Here is a 19410-nt window from a genome sequence, read left to right on the forward strand (position 1 = left end):
TATGGTACGGTTTTGTAAATTCTTTTCACTGTGTTGACCAACCATATCCTACAAGTCTTGATTCATTCACATTATAGATCGTTTTTTTTTCTTTTTAAGTAAGATTAACACATCCACCAGCAGAGAAGCATGGACTGTCATCACTAATTGAACACAAATCCAAATTTAAAGAATTAAGTTACAGGACAACCTACGTCAACGTGTAACATAATTCTTGGAGTTAACTGAAATATTCTAACCAGTACAAAATAATCTAATTTTAACTTGCATATAATATTAATTTCTGCGTGTTTTGAAATCCCCATTTAAAAACAAACAAATCTAATGTGAACCGAGTTGGTCTCCTTAATCTCATTGTTTCTAATTTCATCTGTTAAGCGATATATCTATAAAGCGAATAAATACTTACGACCATGACGTTACAAACTGATCTTGGCTCACAATTGTTTCTGTATTCCTTTCCTGGAATTCATCATTATAATTGAAATTTAAAGTTCCGCATAATCCTTCTGTTTGTGAAATATCTAATAATGATGGCTTGATATTAATATTGTTTACAACTAATAAATCATCATTCCATACGTCTAACTTTATTCGAAAGAATATTTCTGTCCCAGATGGAAGGGTTACCTGAAAATAAATAAATAAATCAAAAATCAGTAAATCAGAAAAAGCATACATTCGTCGGCAGTTAAGATGCAAACAATCTTCAAGAATGAATTAATGAGCGTATAAAGCTAATGTTTTCCTTTCAGTCGGAATTAAGCGACGATTTTTAATAATTTTGTACACCATGAATACGGATTACGATAGTTATCTTCTTAACGTATCTGTGCGGCTTTCTACGGAAGCCGATAAGGGCCATTCATAAAAATATTTTTATGTCGTAAAAACGACATAGCATATCGTAATTTCGACAAAACATGTCGTTATTATGACATCGCTATGTCGTAATTTCGACATGTCATGTCGTAATAACGACATCACTATGTCGTTGTAACGACACAGCTATGTCGTAATAACGACATCGCTATATATATATATATATATATATATAAAACTCGTCTAAACATCAACCCAACAATGTTAGATCTGTAAATTTGCTTTCGCAAATTTTTTGTTCTTCCCTCGACGGGATTCGAACCCATGCTACTGAGATATCGTGACACCTAATCGCCTGCACTGTAGCCGTCCCGATATATATAAAAGAATATGTATTATGATTGCCAAGAGACTAAATGACACAGAAATTAGCAAATATAGGTCACCATAATGCCCCAAATAATTAGAAAAGCCACCGCATAGTCAGCTATAAAAAAGGACGAAAGATACCAGAGGAAGAGTCCCAGAAATGCTGTGTGGCAGACAGTGTTATTAATTAATTATTAAATAGCTCCCTTGGTAAAACTCCAAATTTCATATTTAATGTATTTCATCGTTAAATAATTTAGATGAAGCTTAATAAGTATATATTTGTTAATTGCATAGCTTTTGCTATTTGAATTCATTGGTCAAAGATATTTATTTATATTGTAAAGTTTAATATTTGCATCGTCGCAGAATCGTTGGTTACCTTCTTTGGTTACCGTCTGTGAGAAACTAATAAATCTTTATACATCCCATTGCAGAATAATAAGTTAATTGTCGTGGAAAGGCTATATAGCCAGAGAAGATAATCTTCTTGCTGTTGTAATAATTGGAAGAAAAATAAGTGGAAATATATGAGGACATTCAGCCTACCAAGGCATGCCAAGCTTGCCACCTCCTTTTAAATAAGCGCAAACTACATGCCTTCTTGTAATAAGGGTGAATAGAAGTATTGATTGCTCTGTTTCTACTTTCAAACTTTAGGCACGATGTTCCTACAACCCCTAGGATTTTAAACAGAATCTTCGAAATTTCATCCGCAAAACAAAATAAAAATGTTAGAAAACACGAACCAATACAAATTCAATATATGTTTTAAATGATATTTTTACAGCTCTTGATCATATACTAAGTAATATCTAGTATATTAGAGGATTGAAATAACAGCGCTAAGTGAAAAACACGGATGTCCAACGATACATTTATGAAAAACTGTTTTAACTCTTATGTATAGTGACCCTATTTCTTATTCTCTGATCTTCTTAATTCTTTGCAGGAACAGTGACATGTGTCGGTTCTTTGAAGCGTTAAAGCCATTATTTTGCCAAATCCTTTCATTTGACTCAGTTGCTGCATATTAAGCTGGAATAAGAAAAATGTCCAACGACGTTTTTCGTTAACTCAACGACTGAAAGTAGATAAAGCAGAAAATGAATAAAAAGAGTAAGACAATAATAATATCTACCAAAAGTACAAATATTTGCCTCATTGTTCGTGAGTTCAAATACTTCTGATTCAATAAAATCTTCTCTACACAGTCGTTTTTCAAACGGTAGCCATTTTGTCCAAGTTTATATTTCATTTTTCAAAAACGACCTTGCAAGGACTGTATAGCCAGTCAAGGTCGTTAAAAACTTTGATTTTTAATTTTTCAAAGCAGTTAACGCGTATTTTTTTAATAATTGATCAAAACAAAAGTTTAAAAGTAAGTAAGAGTAAAAAATGCCAAAAATCTTTTCTTATTAACTACATATTTGGGTCTTAAAGGAATAAAATGCTTCCACACATTACAAAACGGCAGCCAATTTGTCCAAACGTCTGAAAACGTCTTAAATCCGAAAGACGCTAATTTCCGACGTTACATGTGCTAAAGTTACAATTAAATGTTCATGATAATTAAAACAAATCGTGTTTTAAAAATTTGGAAAAAGAGGTTGATGATTGCTGCCAAAAAAAAAAGAATAGTGCATGTTGTTATGGACTCCGCCCGAGGACATGGGTTCGACACAGGTTAAATTTTGCAATTTTTATTCATCATTTATAGCTTTTAACGATTTATTTAAAATAATGGTGAAATGGGGAATAAATCTCATTACATGAACTTCGTCCATGAACAGTCCTCTAAATGTAAAATGCGAATTGAAATTTATGTTGCGGAAGTACTCCGAAATAGGTCATTTAAAGTCGTCACTTCAGTAAGGTGCAATCACCAATATTAAAAGACTTAATACCAGTTCACGGAATGTTTTACTTCGCGGTTTGTCCTGCTATTCATGTTATAACTGTCGTGATGAAAGTAATTCCTGTACTAGCGAAGCCGGAACTTTTCGTCAATATAAACTTGTGCATGAAATGGAGGTTATTGAAAGACAGATCCCAAACAGCGACGAAAACCGTTGCATCGAATTAATAAAAACCCGGGATTGTATTAGCGGTTTTCGCGGGCGACCCAATTACTATATCTATATATATACGAGTCTAAATTGAAAACTACGTTCAAACTATGATTGCGTTGGATAAATGTATATCAGAAGTTAAACACTATAGATGACTTGGGAGATAATTCTCAAGCCAAGGTTCAAGTAATTGAAGGGGTGCATTTCGACAACTTATGTGCCAGGGAGAATACAATTCTATTCAAACTTAACCAAGGGTAAAAATGTTCGATGTACTTGCAGAGTGTCAGATATATTTGTATTAGGGGTTGAATTAAGATATAGAAATTTTACAATGGCAGATGATATGCACCTTGAAAGTCCTATGATAAAAGTTTTGTACATCTAAAATTTTTTTTTATGGAAAACCGTATACATGTACTTACGTCCCATCTTTCCTTCCTACATTACTTGCGACAGTACTGCATTTTTAGTTGAAATAACTTAAAGGGTAAACATTATTAAATCGATTTCAACAACTTGAGGTAATTCATGATAAAATGACATCACAAAACGAACAGATCCAGAATCAACCAACATATAAAACAAGAGGCTGTCACAACGACAGCAAACCGGATTTATTAACATTTATTTGTTTCCTGGCAATATCACAAGAACCATTACTGATGAATGGTGAAAGTGAAAATCGTCAATATCAAATTTGACCTCCATTTTGTCATCAGTATCAACATATTAAAATTTGAAAAGCTTAGATTGAAAGGTTCATGAGTAAATGCAACAACATGAATGGAAACGCCATTTTACGATCTTTCAAGAACCATAACTCCTGAACGGTAAAAGTCAAAATCGTCATTATTGAACTTGACCTCTATTTTGTCATCAGTAACATCATATTAAAATTTTAAAAGCTTTGGTTAAATGGTTCATGAGAAAATGCACGGACACGACGGGAAACACCATTTTTCAATCTTTCAAGAACCATAACTCCTGAACGGTAAAAGTCAAAATCGTCATTATTGAACTTGACCTCCATTTTGTCATCAGTAACAGCATATTAAAATTTGGGAAGCTTTGGTAGAACAGTTCATGCGTAAATGCACAAACACGACTGGAAACTCCATTTTTCAATCTTTCAAGAACCATAACTCCTGAACGGTAAAAGTCAAAATCGCTATTATTGAACTTGACCTTCTTATAGTTGTCAGTAATAACATATTAAAATTTTAAAAGCTTTGGTTGAACGGTTCATGAGTTAATGCACGGACAACATTTGATTGCCGCCCGCCCGCCCGCCCGGCCGCCCGCCGTACATCCCCAAATCAATAACCGACATTTTTGTCACAAAAATCCGGTTAAAAACGAATAAAACTTGCAAAAATTAATCGAAGTCATAAACCCTCTTCGACGCCGCATTTATTAAAGTCACTGTGCTTAAACGGTTGTGGGTAACTTAAGTTACCCACAGCCCAAGATGGAGCCGCCTTGGGTCGGTTAGGGACTTCTCTTCTATAGAATAACAATACCATGGATGCATCAATTAAACCACTGAATTAAAAAGTTGTATTAATTGTTTAGGGAAACCCCTAAACTTAACAGGTGATTAAAGTCTACAAAATAAACGATCACAGCACGATTTGAAAAATCGCTTAGGCTGTCCGTAACTTAAAAACAACTTGTCCGTAACTTTTTTCATTATACCAATGTCCGTAACTTTCAAAGAATCGACATACGTGGACGTAATGTTTTACTTATGATAGAGATTGCATCGAATACATAATCAGAAATGAAGTAGATCTCTAGTATGATATAATTCATTTGAATTAGAATGGAAGACAAAATTGGGAATAATATGAAAAAAATAACGATAAATCCGTTAAACTCGGGTCTGATTTTTTATAACGTTGGGATACCCAAATCGCTCAGTTCGGATGGTGGTTTCCTACCATTGCAGATAATCTGTTAAAACATCATTGTTGATTTTTATTTTTGAACAAGTAGACTACACAAGTATTTTTTACACATGTATATGGCGTGTATGCACTAACTGATTTTCTCCCAGCAATAACAAGAGTAGATCATGCGTAAATCCGGGATTATTTATTGTTTTGGGGGGTTGGGGGGGGGACCAAAATTGCCCAATCACATGACAATTATCGAAGGTTCAGCCAAAAACGATTATATTCATAAGACATTCATTTCCATTGATGTAAAAAAAAATCACTTAATTCTAAGTCCAATGACATTACGATTCGATTAGAATTTATAGTGGCCTGTTGCATTCCATGCTTGAACTTTATAGATTTGCAGTAAATGAGAAAACTTGAAGAAAGAACATTTTGTAAAAATGTATAAAACCTAGTTTTACAGAGCTGTCTATTTCATTTGTATGCAAGTTGCATTAAATTTCATAAAATTGAACTAAACTAAAGGACACAATAGTTAAAATTCAGTGACATAAAAGGAATAGGGCAATCAACATAGTGTAACAATTAGAAATAGTATATGAAAATATAAATAACTAAGACAACAGAGTAATTTAATAGTTTAACAATCCCTGATAACATACAAAGAGAAATAAAAAAAAAACAAAAAAAAAAAAAAAAACAAACAAACTAGGAAACGTATTCAAAAAAACATAACACTATAACTTACTGGTGGGATTGTATAAATACTGAGCCGCGTCAAAGAGTATTCATCAAAATACACATAAAAAGAAACAGAGGTGAAAATAAACCGCAAACAGATAATTAAACTAAAAAAATTAAAGAGTATGAAGTTATCAAAGGTACCAGGATTATAATTTAGTACGCCAGACGCGCGTTTCGTCTACATAAGACTCATCAGTGACGCTCATATCGAAATATTTATAAAGCCAAACCAGTACAAAGTTCAAGAGCATTGAGGATCCAAAATTCCCAAAAGTTGTGCCAAATACGGCTAAGGTAATCTATGCCTGGGATAAGAAAATCCTTAGTTTTTCGAAAAATTCATGACACAGCCATTGTGCGAATCGAAAACTTCGATAAGACGCACATCAGTTAATAAAAACTCAAACCATAACCAGGTCCAGGATCGAGTACCACAAACCCCACATAAAACCTCTGTGGTGTAAGTATGATGCGTTAATAAAATCACATTTGGTGGTGAATGAGTAATATAAACGGCCGTGAAGGTTACAAATATGATGTTAATTGTTGAAATTATAATTCTTAAAATTTTAAATCAAAAGTTACCCACATCTGAAAATAAAGTTACGGACAGTCTGCTTAGTTTCGATCAAAAAGTTACGGACGTCTTATGCATTTTTTAAAGTTGGCCTTGCGCTTTAATGAACTCTATATTAACAAATTTATGGTAATTGTTAGTTATTACATTCTGCATGAAAAACGTCGCAAAAGGTACATTTGTATGAATTAAATATCAACGAGTTTAGAGTCCGCCATCTTGGGCTGTGGGTAACTTAAGTTACCCACAGCCGTTTAAGCACAGTGAAAGTGTAACGTCGTGTTGCAGGAACATCGTGCCCAACGTTGATAGTAGCAAAAGAGCAATCAATACTTCACATCACCCTTATCACATGAAGGCATGTAGTTTGCGCTTATTTAAAGGGAGATGCCTAGGTAGGACTGAATGTCAGTCCTTATTTAAGTCCACTTCATGTCAGTCCTCATTTAATTCCACATATTATTCTTCCATCATATACTAATTTACAGAGACTTTGACTGGCTATACAGCTCTTTGACGATCGATAACTTCTTAAAAGGTGGACGAAAAATTATATTTTCGGCTATTCGCTATAATTATAATTGGAATACATCTTTCATCATAACCAAATTCACTGGCAATTGATAATTTTTTTTTATATTTCGTTTTTTAGCTCACCTGGCCCAAAGGGCCAAGTGAGCTTTTCTCATCACTTGGCGTCCGGCGTCCGGCGTCCGGCGTCCGTCGTCCGTCGTCCGTCGTCGTCGTCGTCGTCGTCCGTCGTTAGCTTTTACAAAAATCTTCTCCTCTGAAACTACTGGGCCAATTTTTACCAAACTTGGCCACAATCATTATTAGGGTATCTAGTTTAAAAATTGTGTCCGGTGACTCGGCCAACCAACCAAGATGGCCTCCATGGCTAAAAATAAAACATAGGGGTAAAATGCAGTTTTTGGCTTATAACTCAAAAACCAAAGCATTTAGAGCAAATCTGACAGCAGTAAAATTGTTAATGAGGTCAAGATCTATCTGCCCTGAAATTTTGAGATGAATCGGACAACCCGTTGATAGGTTGCTGCCCCTGAATTGGTAATTTTAAGGAAATTTTGCTGTTTTTGGTTATTATCTTGAATATTATCATAGATAGAGATAAACTGTAAACAGCAAAAATGTTCAGTAAAGTAAGATCTACAAATAAGTCAACAGGACCAAAATGATCTGTTGACCCCTTTAGGAGTTATTGCCCTTTATAGTCAATTTTTAACCATTTTTAGTAAATCTTAGTCATCGTTTACAAAAATCTTCTCCTCTGAAACTACTGGGCCAAATTAAACCAAACTTGACCACAATCATCATTGGGGTATCTAGTTAAAAAATTGTGTCCGGTGACCTGGCCAACCAACCAAGATGGCCGCCATGGCTAAAAATAGAACATAGGGGTAAAATGCAGTTTTTGGCTTATCACTCAAAAACCAAAGCATTTAGAGCAAATCTGACATCGGGTAAAATTGTTTATCAGGTCAAGATCTATCTGCCCTGAAATTTTCAGATGAATCTGACAACCTGTTGTTGGGTTGCTGCCCCTGAATTGGTAATTTTATGGAAATTTTTGCTGTTTTTAGTTATTATCTTGAATATTATTATAGATAGAGATAAACTGTAAACATCAATAATGTTAAGCAAAGTAAGATTTACAAATAAGTCAACATGACGGAAATGGTCAATTGCCCCCTTAGGAGTTATTGTCCTTTATAGTCAATTTTTAACAATTTTCATAAAATTTGTAAATTTTAACTAACATTTTCCACTGAAACTACTGGGCCAAGTTCATTATAGATAGAGATAATTGTAAGTAGCAAGAATAGAGATAATTGTAAGTAGCAAGAATGTTCAGTAAAGTAAGATGTACAAACACATCACCATCACCAAAACACAATTTTGTCATGAATCCATCTGCTTCCTTTGTTTAATATTCACATAGACCAAGGTGAGCGACACAGGCTCTTTAGAGCCTCTAGTTTGTCTTCTTCTTCGTCGTATTGAGGTAAGGAGTCACTAGTGGAGCAAGAACAGAGTACCTTACCTAAATACGACGAAGAAGAAGAAAAAAAAACGAAATATAAAAAAAATCATCAATGAATTCAAATAGCAAAAGCTATGCAATTAACAAATATATACTTATTAAGCTTCATGTAAATTATTTAACAATGAAATACATTAAATATGAAATTTGGAGTTTTACCAAGGGAGCTAATAATTAATTAAAAATACTGTCTGCCACACAGCATTTCTGGGACTCTCCCTCTTGTATATTTCGTCTCTCTTTTATAGTTGACTATGCAGGGGCTTTTCTAATTATTTGGGACATTATGATGACCTATAGTTGTTAATATCTGTACCATTTAGTCTCTTGCTAATCATAATACATATTCTTTTATATAAAAATAGCGATGTCGTTATTACGACATATCTATGTCGTTACACTTCCGTAGCTTTCCATTGTGTCTCGTACTTAATCATTTTGATGCCTATTTCTATTTATAGTTTATTAATCTTTTCGCTAATTACGGTTTATCCCATATAAAAGTGTCAGACCCCCAATTAAACATCCCTGTCTGTTTAACCAAATTTTGCGATTTTCACAGCTTTCTAAACAATTTACCACTTAACATCATAGTAACCAGGTATATCTTGAATTGTACATGCATCAACTTTGAAATACCTTCAAAGCCTTCTAAGAAAGAAAAAAAAAACGACCTTCAAAAAGATGTACTCCAAAAATAGCCCCTGTTTTTTTTCTGGAAATCTTAAACTAGTATACACTGTGGAACGCATTAATCCTCATTTTGTAATGTAAACTCATACACAAGTGAATTTTGGGTCAAATTGGTCCCAATTTTTTCTCCTTTCACCAAAAGTTTCAATCAAAGTGATGGAAATCACTCATGAAAAGATTAGAAGAGTAGTTTGAATTATTTCATATTAAGGTATGGTGGGGGGAAATGAACATTTATAAAGCACTATTGCTGAAAATTGCGTTTACAGCAGGTCTTTAGAACGAAACTTGCTTTTCCATTATGAGGATAAAATGAGCTCAAATTAAATAATATGGGTCTCTTAATTTGCACAATTTTATTTAAACCGTAGTTTATATCTTATCGAAATTATGTTGCCGGTTCTGAACATGTTTAAAAAAAAAAACAAAAAAAAAAATCAAAAATTCTTCTAGTAAATGTTACCAACTATCCTTGTAAGACATAAATCTGGACCAACAGCTTAAAAACTGTAAAGTGTCAACAAAAAAAATTGAAAAATGTTGTTTTGGGGAATTTTGTAAGTTGAAACAGAGGTTATATGGCATTGAAGATTGAAAGTTTTAGAGTGCCTTTTGATCAATTTTTAAAGTATTTTTCAAGACAGGGCATTGAAAATGTACTTTTTCAACGTAAACCAATTAAAAAATCTTATATTATTGAAATGTGGATTCTTTCTTGATTGCAAAAACATATATTCACTTCTAATAAAAATTCAAATGACTAAAATATACATAATGATTGATTGGAAATAAACCAATAAACAATGGTTTGTTATAATTAAAATTTTTAAAAATAAACTGTTTCAAGCCAATTCCTGATAAAAAAGAGTGTAGTAATGTAATTGTTGATTAATTACAGATGACTATTGGAAATTTATCAAGTAAATTATAGGCCTTACCTGAATAGCTTTTATTTATTCATATTTATATTCATATTTCATTTTTTTAAGATCTTGTTATATATAAATCCATTAATCATTTATCTTTCAGATATAATTTACAGAATCACTTTATGTAATGTAGATCAAAAGTAATTGGCAATAAATAAATCTATCATCCTTATAATTATCAAACATCTAATATACACATTTGTGTATTCAATTATGAGGTCAAATACTTGTGTATTTAGAATTATATGTATACTGAGTGGTCTGTATAATTATGTAAGACTGAGGTTGATAGGTAATGTGGTCAATTTGATTGGCAGTTTAGGAGGTGGGGCATTGTAATTAAAGGTCCGCCTTGTCTCTGATTGTTTAGTGATCATGACAGTTGTCAATCATACTAGTTGAATCAATACCCAGTTACCTAATCAAAATGTTTTTTAAAAAGCCTGCACATCAACACACCTTAATGACATACATTCTTGAATGAGCTGCTCCAATAATATACCCAGTTTTTTTCAATTTATATGTGTATTATGTGCACATACATGAGAACCATAGGGAACTATATTTCAGTGTGAATACATTTAGTAACAGTAGCTAACCTGTCCTGTTGTTAGGGAGGCCAGTGCCTAAGTAAAGATTTAGAACAAGTTCTAATCTTTCCAATTATGCAAATTGGATGGTTAGTTTAAGTAAACAATGACATCCAAAAGACTTTTTTTGTTAATAATTACGTTCTAAATTGAAGGGAGTATTAATTGGTAGTCTGACATCTAAAGAGCCAAATAAGTTGATCAGAAAATCTTTGTTTTGTTTAAAGACATAAAGACGGAATGTGTACGTCTGAACATACGACATATTTAACACTTGATTCCCAGAGACGATAAAAACAAATTATTTAAATCGCCACAGCTGCATTTTCATAAGACTATTATTTGAACTCTTAATGACTATACTGCATTACTGAAGATGTCCTATAAATATAATTAACTTAATAATAATAATTAGTGTAATAAATTCTTTGGAAAATACTGTTATCTTCATCTAATTTAAGCAGACGAAAATGTAATCTTAATTCAACATAATTGTAGTTATAAAGAAAATTAATGATATTTAAAAACCAATTGTTCAGAGAACAATTGAAGGTATTTCCACTATTAAAGATGTATTTTGATATTGAAATATGAAAAATCAGTTTAAAATGTTAGTTCCTATGGCTTTATGATGTATTAATATCAATTTGGTGTAACACCACTAATTCGGGCCCGGCCAGAAAGCACATACCAGAAAGTAGTACATATTTAACACAAAATAGTTCCTACGCATGGACATAACTTTCAAAATATTTAGAGTATTTTATTAATTTTGGTATCAAATGAAAGCTGCATGACTGGTGATCATTGTAGAACAATTTTTGACTGATAAATTTGAATAATAAAAAAATGGCATGAAATTTAAAAAGGAGGGTACATTTTGCCTTTTTGTCAGATCGGAAGTACCTGTTTTGGTACATCCGAAGTTCCGGGAACCAGTTCTTTCTTATATGCAATGTAAGGTATGTTGATTTTTTCAGTACAGGACACCAGAAGGTGTTGCTTTGACATGCAATGATTGTCACTTTATTTGAACTTAAGATAAAAGAGCTGTGACTACTCGAAATTGAGGAATTTAACATAGAAAGCAATGGGGCCATTAATTAGTGGTGTACTTCCATTTAAAGCAAAGGTCAAAATCTAGAACGTCCTATTAACCTATGAACTTGACTTCAATTTCAAGGTAACAAACCAAGGACCTTAAATCAAAAGACCCTAGGTCTTTAATATGTTTGGTTAAAGAGTAATATCACTTTAAGCGTAATTATAAATATAAGATGGGCGAAAACTCCTATTTATTGTTTACGCATCCTTTCAACCAAAATTTATAAGTAACGGCATGTCGCAACTAACAATTTAGTGAAAATAAGATGTTGATATGTTATAAGGTTTTGAAAATTAGTAAAAACAAGTACACACCCGTGATATCGCGGGTCCGTGACTGAATTAAAGTATATAACTATGTCTAAGCCTTATTTTAGTAATTGGTATTGTCATCTGATAAAGTCATGTCGATTATAAGATACACAGTTTTCTCTGCTTTCAAATCTTTCTGTTTGAACCCGTCGACCTGGAACTTATCAATTATTGGAAATATTAATTATTTGGAAAACAAAAGGTCCAGGCTATCCAGGAATGGGGTATTTTTTAATCAACAGCATTGTCCTATATTAGTTATCTTAGAAAGTCTTGCTGATTGCTGAATAAAGCTACAATAGGGAACAATTTGACAATGATTGAATTTAGTAGTGTCAGCCCTTTGATTATGACCCGTGTATACAGCAAAATCCTAAATACACCGTTTGGTGGTGCGCCTGTCAAATGCGGAACGTACAGATAAGGTAATCGCTAACAGGTGAATATACTATTGGTATCGGTATCGGATTAGACCCGGAACTTGTTAATTATTGGCAATATTAATTATGTGGAAAACAAAAGGGCTTAAAGGGTCTGGAGTTGTGTAATTTTTAATCTACACCATTGTCCTATATTAGTTATATATTGAGTTGAATTCTTTGATTTGTCGTTTTTACCCGATGACGGCTGACAAATTGGACCTCGTAATTTTAGTATTATAGATAAGCCAAAATAAAAAAATTAGAATATGACCTTGACCTTTGACCTTGACCTAATTTTAATTTTTTTGGACAAAGGATCTCAAATCAAAAGACCCTAGGTCTCTATCACTTATGGTTTATCAGTTAGAAATGCAAATCACTTATTTCAAATACATAAGGGGGAATAACTCTCATATGGAGTCTCCGGATAGCTTCGGTCAAAACTAAACTCGGAATCCTGAAGATGTAACAAGCAATTTGGTAAAATAAATTTGTCGTAATCTTTTACGGTTGCAAAGAAGTAGTGGCCACCAGAAAAACGGTGTTTGGGGAGATAACTCTTACAACGCAAAGTATTGAGTTGCGCGGTTGTCAGTTTTAAAGCGTATAAACTATACGATATCATATTCCAAATATCTAAGTGACATCTTTTGAAACAACAAAATTACACAAGAAAAAATTAGGCGGAAGAAAAAAAAAATAATAATAATAATAATAATCAGAACAAAATCAATAGGTCGTTCCACGGAAAGGTGGAAATACCTAAAAATAAACTTGCGAAAATAGAAGTACAATTAATAAGCCGATTTCTACTCTATAAGAATCATAACTAAAAAAAAAACAATCATACTTAGTCTAATAAAAACTAATAACTATGGCTTCAATCCAACGTTTAAAATTACCTCTGACATGCTTAACTGGTGTAAACATTAATTATTTATGGGGGGTGTAGGGAGGGTATTAGACGATCATTATAATTAGTTATAAAATTTCAACAATATTTTTTACATGATTATTTATTAATTTATTTCTGTTACTTCTTGAACCCGAAAACGCCTATGAAAAGTAAAAATGTTTTTCTGGATATCAATTTCCCAAAGTTGCATCTAACACTGTCAGTGTCACAAAATAAACTCCTATGTAAACACTAAAAATCATCTTTCAATAATGCTTCTGTTTAGGCGGGGACAGTTACTTTTAGTTATAAGTTCACAATTAGAAACAATAAAAAAGATTAAAAATAAAAAAAATAGTGTTTCTTGTTTTTCTATTGATAAGATCGTTAGTTTTCCCGTTTGGATGGTTTTACACTAGTAATTTTTGGGCCCTTTATAGCTTGCGGTTTTGGTGCGATCCAAGGATCCGTGTTGTAGGCTCTACCTTGACCTATAATGGTTTACTTTATAAGTTGTTACTTGGCTAGATAGTTGTCTCATTGGCACTCATACCATATATTTAGATATCTTTTAATTTGACAAGCGTTTTACTGGTAATCAGAAATCAGAAAGAGACCGAGAGATCACCATAATTCTATACATCACTCAAAGGGAAGTTTCTATATTATTCAGAAATAGACGTTGAAAAGAGCTTCTTAATCAAAATGGAAATAACTGGAATTTATCTTAACATTACCTCTGTTTCGCCACAAACACGAGAAACTCAGCAATTGTTGACTTAGGTTATTTTAATATAAGGTAGCACTCCACAGTTAGGTGTGTAGTTTCGCATTTTGGCCCCTGTGGATTTTTAAAATATGAGAGCTAGTGTGCAATAAAAATCATTTTTAGATAGCTGAGTATTAAAATAGCCTTTGTATTGGGTTTATATGAACAACAAGGTTATGTAATGTATGTAATATAGGCTGTTTTCTGTATGACAGTCCGTATTTGCATGTCCATACCATACATTGGTCCGGCAATTATTGTAATGTTATTTTCCAACTTTTTATCGCACGATTTTTGTGATTGGATTTTACGAAAAAATGCGAAAGACACCCATTTTTTATTTGATCATTAGAAAGATTTATGAAAACAGTTTCTAAAAAGGTATCACTCAAAGGCATTGAAATTCTAGTTTGATCCAAATTTTGGGGGGATAATGTGACATGTTCACCCCCCTTTTTGCAATATTTTATGGTAAATAAATGCAGAATGTTGCCATGGATACACATAAAAGGAATTAATTTTCACCCTTTTAACTTTTGAAAATCAAATCTATGGAAGATACTGATTACATACATATGCACATGTACAACACAAACAGTTAGGTTAATGTATTAGAAATCCAGGAATAGGAGATGATAAAACATTTTGGGGCTCATTTTTAATTTTATTTTCTAAGTGTGGAGTGCTACCTAAAGCAATTAACCTGAAAGATATCACGGATACAGTAAACTCAGAACATTCGGAATCGGCAACGAGTGTCAGTTAAAAAGCGATGATTTCAATGTTTCCATTGTGAACGTTTCATTTCAGTGAAACGATACTCTAGCTGTGCCTGCACATTGAATACATATCTATACGATGTGATACGGTGTGTTACCAAGGTTTTCAAATGATAAAGTTTCTTGTATTCCTTTTAAGGTTTTACGCAATCTTTGCCTTATTTTAAGACAATCGTTTTATTAGCATAATATCATAGCTTTCAGTAGTATTTTCTGTGCAATCTTTGTTGGCTTTCGTATGCACAGGAAAATGATAGATTAAAGAAGGATTTTTTGTGTTTTGAATTTTGAAATCTGAATTTTGAATGTTGAATTTTGAATGTTGAAATTTGAATTTTGAATATTGAATTTTGAATTTTGAATTTTGAATAATCCTTATCGGCTTTCGAAGAAAAGAGATATTCATACAAAACTTCAAAAGTAAAGAAATAAGGAAAATGTCAATAAAATAATATTCGAATGTGTTGTCGTTAAATCATATTCGTAATTAACAATACTTTATTTCAGTGTTTTCACCATTGATTTAATGCAAGTATTCTTGTATTTAATATAAATTGTGTAACCTTTTGACCTTTTATTTTTTAATTTAATAAGCCAGAAAAATAGCTTGAAAGTATTGCCTTTAACTAATTAACCCTATATATATATATAAACATCAACTTTAAAAAGGTAAATTAATATTTAGGTAAATACTGATAGAAATAAGATATCCCTTTGAAAAATCATAAATATAGTGTTTCAAAATAATACTGCATGTTTCCGCTTTTTAAAAGTAAAAAAAAGGGCTTCTTTATGGCTTGCCGTTTTACAAAATCGAAACATAATGAAATACACATTTAGGGTAGGAGTATTCAGTTTTAGTCATTTGTCAATTGCAATTCCTTAAAAAGACTTTAATTATTTCATGTTGTATGATGAGTAATGGTGGTCACTTTGTTTGCTTGTTCATTCTATTTATTTGGGGAAATTGGTTTATGTTAGTATTATTTTATTTCCGTAACTTTTTGTCCTTCTGAACTATAAGTATGCCGTCAATCACTGGGTTCAGGGCAGTCTACAATAAGGATTTAAATGAGCAGACGTTTTATAGTTGTCCGAGATCCCAGAACTTGGTTATACAACGGGGCCAGTGGAAACTCCGCTCATGTTACAGATGTAAAACGTAATATGCTGTTATTACCGTGAATTCTTTTCCATTTCGTTGAATTTTCATATTCCTATCATCACAAACCCTGAAATCTATCATTGGATATGTACGACTGGTAATGGTTGCTGTGTAGTCATGATCTGTTCCATTGAATTGAATTGGGTTTCTACATTCGTCTACCGTTCTAACAACAAACAAAGAATCATGACTTCGAATTGCAATTCCAACGTTGCAGGACCCCCAGTAACATGCTGAAGACAGTGTATGTACCTGAAATTAAAGAATGTCTGAAGTTAAAAAAAAAATCCTTTAACATATATATATATAAAAAGAAATATTTATACATTATCGGATTTTTATTTGTACGCGCTTAGAATATTTGCAGAAAAGCCTTGCCGAGCTTTTCACCGGTTAAGAAGAAATTATTAATAAAACAAGTTTCCGATGGCCAGCAATAGGTCTTTAATACAGCGATAAAATTCCGCAACAGTAGGCTCGCATCAGCTAGCCCCTATCAAAAATGTATTCTAGTTCAGTGATAATGGACGTCATACTAAACTCCAAAATATATTAATGAAACTAAATTTAAAAACATACAAGACTAATAAAGGCCAGAGGCTCCTGGTTTGGAACAGGCGCTAAAATACGGCGGTGTTCAACATGTGTTTGATATATCAACTCTCCCATATACCTCTAGCTAATTTAGAAAAAAAAAACACAACAATACGCACAGTTAAATTCAATGATACAAAAATTAACAAAGGACTACTAGCACTTACTGAAATGCCAGCTCCAAACCCCAAGCACAATCACTCCTGTTAGGGGCCCAGTGTTATAAAATATAACAGAAGAACATAACCCGTGTCATGCCAACAACTGGTTTTAGAATGAATGTGTTTAATTCCGATGCAAAGACCCTATAAGTGAATCAATATTCAAGCCAGCAAATGCAATATTTAATGACCCGATAACAGTATCGTAACTATATCCCTTCTTAATAAATCTGTTTATAGGGTTTTGTTAGCTTTTGAGGTGAATGCCGCATTGTTGTGCTTTGAAAAGAATTTACTATAAAATATTGGATGTGAGTATTTTAAGTTTAACGTAAAAGATGTCTGCATGTTGAATTAAATTTACCAATGATAAAAAAAAGTTGTGTTATCAAAATTCCTGGTGCAATAATTTTACAGTAATACAAAGATTTCTTTCATTGAAATCAAATACGTTGGTATATACCCGAGCGATTCAAATATGTTGAGATATATAAACTCCATAAGATGTTGACATTGGTCAGGGAACGTCATCATCTAAAAACGGATAATAAACGATGGGAAATTAACAATCATACATAGCTCATTTTTTTTGTTTGTGTTTAAGTGTTCCCTTTGCAGGTACACTGCGTTATTAATGAGACATTTTTATCATTTTGGAGGAAATTCAAACTCCGATGCGTTCCCGATTCTTTGAACTAGAAGAAATTACTGTTTTTTTTTAACCAACAGAAAACATCCTTTCTTCAGACAACCCGAATAGGCCGATGACCCTGTTACATAAAATATGTGACAAAAATATAACAAATTGATTCGGAGAGCTGTCAAGATTAAAGTCATCACCAAGACGAGACAAGAAATGCCAATTTTTATTTTTGTGTTTACTACAAGTAGATATTCGTGGTAAAATTGAGTAGCTTTAAGTCAATATGCAATTCCCACAAGAAGGGCTCTGTGGGAAAAAAAACTCGCATGAAATAACAAATATTTTAGGGGAATAAATGACAGCTGTATGCTTTACAGTGGTAATCAGTCAACTGGCAAAAATCAAAACAGCAGGAAACATTGTTCAGTTTTCCTAATCATTGCTCCAGTTTTTCCACTTTATTAGAAATTAATGGGTTAATTTTTTTTTATCATTCTAAAAAGATTCCGTATCTTTAAATGATATATTCAACATACTAAAGTACCTAGGTAAAAATCTATTTTATTTACCTTCATCGAGAATGCTAGAATTCAAATAAATTAAAGCCCAGAATGTATAAATACATGAACAGCTATATAACCAAAATTGGTTTCAAATTGTATCCATACACTCATAAACTATGCCAAAGGGATGAGGGTTCTCCCATTTTAATGAAAGTTATTTTCTATCAGCTAAAAATGTTAAACATGATCACATGGTCCGAGTACACAGTTATTTCGTAGTGCATTTCTTTTAACAATAAATGAATATTTAAAAAATCCCACCTGCGCTTTCTCTATAATATTTTTACAGTACATGTTGTACTACTTTTGGGACAAATTATATCAAAATTATAGAAAACTTCATCAGCTCTAACTCAATATGGACAATTTTATATTAAGGGGGTCTTGAAATCTTTTGACAGCTTCCGCTAATTTTTGACCTTTTTCAGCTGGACCTAATCAGTACTTTACATTAATATTTATGACTCAATTTTTTTACAGTGTCATTTCACCACCTCCCCTCCTCCCTCCCCAACTTGCTATATGAGACATAAAACATGGAGAAATAAATTTGGAAGGGGTATAACAAAAATTGGCAAGTAACACGCTGTCCACACTAATGACTATATTCGTGAACAACGAAAATCAAAGGACGATAACTGTGTACTCGGACCACATGATTGTTCAGTGTTGATAGCCGAATTTACTTTAATAACACGTCTAAAAGACAGCTTATGAATCTATCAAAACGGTTATTTACCCAATATGGTTCTCGCTTATGCCTGTACAACACGTATTCTCCTGAAATCTGAGCACTGTACTGTTTATAATCAAATGTATTATAGTTAGGATCGGTATATGACTCGCATTTCCTACCCGAGAGTGAAGGATCTCGATCGTTGATTTTAATCTACAATAAAAATTAATACGTTAAAAATTAATACATAACGTGAACATGAAAAGTCTATAAAAGATCTTAAGCGGAATATATATGAAAGTATCTCTCGTGTTTAAATAATTGTAGAATGAGGTGGCTTTTATGTTTAATGTACTCGAAAGAAATGGTTAAAGGGGTTAGAGATGAACTCTGTGTGCTGCAGTCAATGTATTTTTTTTATATATATATACATGTATATTATCAAATACTATCTGAAAGTATTATATATCTTGGAAAAGTTTTCAATTAAATCCTTCGAATTTTCTTTGAAAGATACAGTTAAATGAGTCAATAAACATGAAATGCAGTGAAGATAATATATTTT

The 19410-nt window shown here is 32.5% G+C and overlaps 1 long non-coding RNA gene across 1 annotated transcript; it reads right to left on the reverse strand.

Moving 5' to 3' along the window:
• Positions 1-441: 441 nt before the first annotated feature.
• LOC143070751 (uncharacterized) lies at positions 442-19020 on the reverse strand. The gene is made up of 3 exons (XR_012976679.1): positions 18909-19020; positions 16224-16460; positions 442-630 (listed from the first exon to the last, which is right to left on the reverse strand). It is a non-coding gene; the product is annotated as an uncharacterized LOC143070751 (long non-coding RNA).
• Between the last annotated feature and the right edge of the window lie 390 nt (positions 19021-19410).

Source organism: Mytilus galloprovincialis, chromosome 4 (assembly GCF_965363235.1).
Source record: "Mytilus galloprovincialis chromosome 4, xbMytGall1.hap1.1, whole genome shotgun sequence".
Lineage (NCBI taxonomy): Eukaryota > Metazoa > Mollusca > Bivalvia > Mytilida > Mytilidae > Mytilus > Mytilus galloprovincialis.